Source organism: Triticum aestivum, chromosome 7B, assembly GCF_018294505.1.
Source record: "Triticum aestivum cultivar Chinese Spring chromosome 7B, IWGSC CS RefSeq v2.1, whole genome shotgun sequence".
In the NCBI taxonomy this organism is placed as follows: domain Eukaryota; kingdom Viridiplantae; phylum Streptophyta; class Magnoliopsida; order Poales; family Poaceae; genus Triticum; species Triticum aestivum.
The window spans coordinates 587,462,046-587,468,492 of NC_057813.1; positions in this window are offsets into that span (position 1 = coordinate 587,462,046).

Genomic DNA, 6,447 nt, shown 5'->3' on the forward strand with positions numbered 1-6,447 from the left:
TCCAGTGTGATTGATCCCATATAGAAGGCCTCTACACCTGGTATGACACCTTTAAAGGTGGTTTTGGTGGGCTTGATCCTTGAGGGATCAATACCCATTTTGCACATTGTATCCTGATATAGCAGGTTCAGGCTGCTACCACCGTCCATGACGATGCGTGTGAGGTGGAATCCGTCAATGATGCGGTCAAACACCAGTACGGCTGAACTGCCATGCTGAATACTGGTCGGATGGTCCCTTCAATCGAAACTGATCGGACAGGAGGACCATGGGTTATATTTTGGGGCGACTGGCTCCATCGCGTAGACGTCCCTTAGTGCGAGCTTCCGCTCCCTTTTGGGGATATGGGTAGCATATATCATATTCACCGTTTTAACTTGGGTGGGGGACTTCTTCTGCCCCCCTGTGTTTGGTGGCCGGGGTTCCTCGTCATCGTCGCTTTGCGATCCCTTTTCCTTGTTTTTGACATTTAACTTGCCGGCCTATTTAAAGACCCAACATTCTCTGTTAGTATGATTGGCTGGTTTATTGGCGGTGCCGTGGATTTGGCATGGACGATCGAGTATGCGGTCCAGACTGGACGGGCCCGGATTGTTTCTATTAAATGCCTTTTTCCGCTGACCAGACTTGGAGACACTGAATCCGGCATTGACGGCCATGTCTTCGGAGTTATCGCCATTATGTCGATGCTTGTGTCTACTACGTCGGGGCTTGCCATTACTGTCTCTGGCTTCAGAAGTGCCAGGTTTACTTGAGGTGTTGTTGCTACGAGCTAACCAGCTATCCTCGCCCGTGCAAAAGTGGGTCATGAGCATCGTGAGGGCTGCCATGGACTTTGGCTTTTCTTGGCCGAGGTGTCGGGCAAGCCACTCGTCACGGATGTTATGCTTAAAGGCCGCTAGGGCTTTTGCGTCCGGACAGTCGATGATTTGGTTCTTTTTAGTTAAGAACTGAGTCCAGAATTTCCTGGCTGACTCTCCAGGCTGTTGGATTATATGACTTAAGTCATCGGCATACGGAGGTCGGACATAAGTGCCTTGAAAGTTGTCAAGGAATGCATCTTCCAGGTTCTCCCAACTGCCAATGGAGTTTTCGGGCATACTGTTCAACCAGTGCCGAGCTGGTCCCTTAAGTTTTAGCGGGAGATACTTGATGGCATGGAGATCATGCCACGGGCCATATGTATATGGAGAAGAAAGTCCTTGAGCCATACCGCGGGATCTGTTGTTCCATCATATGATTCAAAGTTTACAGGTTTGAACCCTTCTGGGAATTCATGTTCCATTACTTCATCGGTGAAGCATAGGGGGTGTACGGTGCCTCTGTGTCGGGCAACGTCGCGGCGCAGCTCGAATGAAGCCGGTATGCGCTATTTGGCTCGGACATGTGTGTATTTGTTATATCCGGCGTGGTGGCCGTCGCTGCGTATTAGCCCCCCGATCCATAGATCCATCTGGTATGTCCTGCTTTGTTCTCCAAGTCGTACTACAGGTCATGTGTGTATCCCTGAGCTGTTGTGTTTCCATTTCTTCGGCAACGTGGCACCGGCTGGTGTTCGGACTGAATTGCCGTTTTGTCTTGGCCACGCGGTGGTCGGTTCGCTGCATTATGCACTGGTAGTGCTGGCCCCGGCGCCTCGTCATCGAATTGAGGTAGCAATTTGCGCTTCGGGTAACTTTTGGTTGGGCGTCCCCGGCTGCCAGGACCTCAGTCCATCTATCGGTGAGCAGATCTTGATCAGCTTGAAGCTGTTGTTGCTTCTTCTTCAGGCTCTTTGCCGTGGCTATAAGCCGGTGCTTAAAATGCTCTTGCTCGATAGGATCCTTTGGCACGATAAATTCTTCATCGCCGAGGCCCACCTCATCCTCGGGGAGAGGCATGTAATTGCTGTCCTCCGAGTCGTTGTCCACGGCTTGTTCATCGGGACTGGCTCGCCCGTCTTCCTATTCAGCCTGTTCGAAACTTGGCTTGGCGGGGTCTTCATTGTCTTCAGCATCGTCCGGCATGCTATTCTCTCTTGTGCCAGTATTGCTATTTTTACCATGGCGTGATTTAGAGCGGCGCCGTTGAAGTTGGCGCTTAGACTGCTTCTCAGGAAGTTTATCCTCAATTGGACCTTTTATGTCATCGCCATTGTCTTCTTTGGGTGTATCCACCATGTATATATCGTATGAGGAGGTGGTTGTCCAGCGCCCTATGGGCGGTGGTTCCTGTTCTTCTCCGGCATCGTCGTCCATACCGTCGATGTCTTCGGAGTCGAAATCAAGCATGTCGGTCAACTCGTCGACAATGGCTATCAAGTGGGTGGTGGGAGGGTAACGAAATTCATCGTCGTCCTCTTCCCACTCAAGCTGGACATAGTTTGGCCAAGAGTATCCATACAAGGAGAGAGGCTTTAACGAGTTTAACACATTGCCTAAGGGTGAGTGTTGGAAGATGTCCGTGGAGCTGAACTCTAAGATCGGCACCCTGTCAATGGGTGTGGATACACGAGGTTCGGAGCCTATAGCTGGAGACGAGTCTGAGGTTCCGAGGACACAGGCCTCGTTGGAGGTCCGATCTGTGTTTGGCTCTAGCGCCGCTGAGTCCGCGGTTTCTGTGGAGAGGTTAGGCCTCCCATCCTCGGATGATGCGCTCTGCTCTACATCTAAGGCCAGTGCGGTTATAGGCGCAATCTCCTGCACATAGTCCGATGATAGACCTAGGTCATGTTCATCGTGGCAGTAGGGCGCGACTGTCATGGGCTCGAATCCGTCGAAGATCAAGTCTCCGCGAATGTCGGCGGTGTAGTTCAAGCTTCCAAACTTGACCCGATGGCTAGGGGCGTAACTGTCGATCTGCTCCAGATGGCCAAGCGAGTTGGCCCGCAGTGCGAAGCCGCCGAATACGAAAATCTGTCTGAGGAGAAAAATTTGACCCTGGATTGCGTTGTTGTAGATGATTGAAGGAGCCATTGAGCCTTATGGTGACAACACAGTGGAACTCTCAATGAAAGCACCAATGTCGGTGTCAAAACCGGCGGGTCTCGGGTAGGGGGTCCCGAACTGTGCATCTAAGGCTAATGGTAACACGAGGCGGGGGACACAATGTTTACCTAGGTTCGGGCCCTCTCGATGGAGGTAATACCCTACTTCCTGCTTGATTGATCTTGATGATATGAGTATTACAAGAGTTGATCTACCACGAGATCGTAGAGGCTAAACCCTAGAATCTAGCCTATGATTATGATTGTTCTTGTCCTACGGACTAAACCCTCTGGTTTATATAGACACCGGAGGGGGCTAGGGTTACACAGAGTCGGTTACAGAGAAAGGAATCTTCATATCCGAATCGCCAGGCTTGCCTTCCACGCAAAGGAGAGTCCCATCCGGACATGGGACGAAGTCTTCTATCTTGTATCTTCATAGCCCAACAGTCTGGCTTATACATATAGTCCGACTGTCCGAGGAACCCTTAATCCAGGACTCCCTCAATGTGCAATGCCATCCTCTTTAACCAGGAATCATATATTTGAATGATATCTTGCCGATCCTTTTCTTCATTACATTTCCATTTGTCGACAATGTTTGTACATTAAACTACTCTTCATGTGAATCAGCCATTTGGGTGGGAGATGGAAAAATCTGGAGTGAAAACAAGGCCTTCAGAGCAGATAGTGCTACCTGTCAAAGCAATTCTCTTGTTGGGTCCCGATAGCTCCTCAGAGATGGATTCAGAGATATATGACAAGTCCTATTCCCCCAACGACGTGTATGCTATAACTTGGCATGGTTATACAGCTCATATCATGCATATGGTGTCTTGCATTACATAGTTTAGACATCATATACACAATATTCAACACCATGTTATTAGTTCAAACATCATATTGAATGCCCTCTATTTAGCATATCAATCACATATGTGAATTAAATCATGCGATCCTGATTACTTAGATAACATGTATGTGAATTATGTCATGTGATCCTGTTTAGTTATTCATCATATCTCTGAATGATGTTATGCTATGCTATCCAGTTTAGATAGACATCATTTATGTTAAATTATGTCATGCTATCCGTTTTAGTTAAACAATATACATGTCAACTATTTCATGCCCTCTTTTTTCCTCACTATCTATTTCATCTGTCTCTCATAAATGTCTATACATTCAACTATGTTTCCTGTTTATCAGCCATTTGAATTGGAGCGGGTGATGCCAGTATCTAGCGGAGTAAAAACACAGTCTTCAAATAAAACAGTGCTACCTCTTGGTGGAGATTCCACCCTGGTTGTACATGCACGAGAACTAGCCATACCACACATAGCCCAGACTCTCGCAGATTGTAACCCTACCGCGATGGACAGAGAACCAGCTTCACCCAATCTAACCCCAACCCCAGCAGATAGTAACCCAGTTCCTATTGACATAGCACCATCTCCACCACAGAGCTCCCAAACAAGAGCGGTTAGTAAGGCAGCTCCAGTGGGCAAAGGGTCAGTACTACCACGGCGAACCCCAACTCCACCAGTTAGTACGCCTATTTCTGTGAAGGAAGCACAACCAGCCAGTCGTAGTTTAGCATCTATCGCATTTTATGTTGTAATGTTGTTAAATCCTATGTGCTTATCTTCCCATCTTGGAAATATTATACTAAAGATGAAGGAAAATGCCAGTTGCACGTGTTTGTCCAGGAGTTATGTGTTAGTAATGTTATTCATGGCAATTACTTTGCTTTGTCCCATACATCCTACCTCCATGATGGTTATAATACAACAAATTTTCCCATTTTTCTCTATAGAGAAGGACTGATTTGGAAACTCAGGATGAGGTAACCTGTGCTAATACCTCCGCTATCTTCAAGAATGCTTGGTGGAAGTATCAGAATTACCTGAATAAAACGTACTTCACCGACAAAGAAACTCATCTAATTCCCTTACAATCTCCTGAGACACATTTACTGGACGATGACTGGGAACGCCTTGTTCTGTATTGGTCCCGAACCAAGAATGTGGTAAGGTCTATGAGCTCATTTTCTATTTTTAAGTACTATATTCTTGCGTCTTGATACGTCTCCAACGTATCTATAATTTTTGATTGTTCCATGCTATTATATTACCCGTTTTGGATGTTTATGGGCTTTACTTTACACTTTTATATCATTTTTGGGACTAACCTACTAACCGAAGGCCCAGCCCGAATTGCTTTTTTTTGCCTATTTCAGTGTTTCGAAGAAAAGGAATATCAAATGGAGTCCAGACGGAATGAAACCTTCGGGAGCGATCTTTGTGGAACAAACGTGATCCAGGGGACTTGGAGTGGATGTCAAGCAACAGAGGAGGTGTCCACGAGGGTGCCCGGCACACCCCCTACAGGTGGGCGTGCCCCCCACCCTTGTGGGCCCCTCGAGCGTCCATCGACCTACTTCTTCCTCCTACATATACCCATGTACCCTGAAAACATCAGAAGCGACCACAAAAAACTATTTCCACCGCCGTAACCTTCTGTATCCGCGAGATCCCATCTTGGAGCCTTCGCCGGTGCTCCGCCGGAGGGGGAATCGACCATGGAGGGCCTCTACATCAACTCCAAGGCCCTTCCGATGAGTTGTGAGTAGTTTCCCATAGACCTTCGGGTCCAAAGTTATTAGCTAGATGGCTTCTTCTCTCTCTTTGAATCTCAATACAAAGTTCTCCTCGATCTTCTTGGAGATCTATTTGATGTAACTCTTTTTGCGGTGTGTTTGTCACAATCCGATGAATTGTGGGTTTATGATCAAGTTTATCTATGAGAAATATTTGAATCTCCTCTGAATTCTTTTATGTGTGATTAAGTTATCTTTGCAATTCTCTTCGAATTATCAGTTTGGTTTGGCCTACTAGATTGATCTTTCTTGCAATGGGATAAGTGCTTAGCTTTGGGTTCAATCTTGCAGTGTCCTTTCCCAGTGATAGTAGGGGCAGCAAGGCACATATTGTATTTTTGCCATCGAGGATAAAAAGATGGGGTTTATATCATATTGCATGTGTTTATCCCTCTACATCATGTCATCTTTCTTAATGCGTTACTCTGTTCTTTATGAACTTAATACTCTAGATGCATGCTGGATAACGGTAGATGTGTGGAGTAATAGTAGTAGATGCACGCAGGAGTCGGTCTACTTGTCACGGATGTGATGCCTATATACATGATCATGGCTAGATAATCTCATAGTTATTCACTTTTCTATCAATTGCTCGACAGTAATTTGTTCACCTAGTTTAATACTTATGCTATCTTGAGAGAAGCCACTAGTGAAACCAATGGCCCCCGGGTCTATCTTTTATCATATAAGCTTTCAATCTACTTTTATTTGCATCTTTACTTTTCCAATCTATATCATAAAAATACGAAAAAAATATTTATCTTATCATATTATCTCTATCATATCTCACATTCGCAATTGGCCGTGAAGGGATTGACAACCC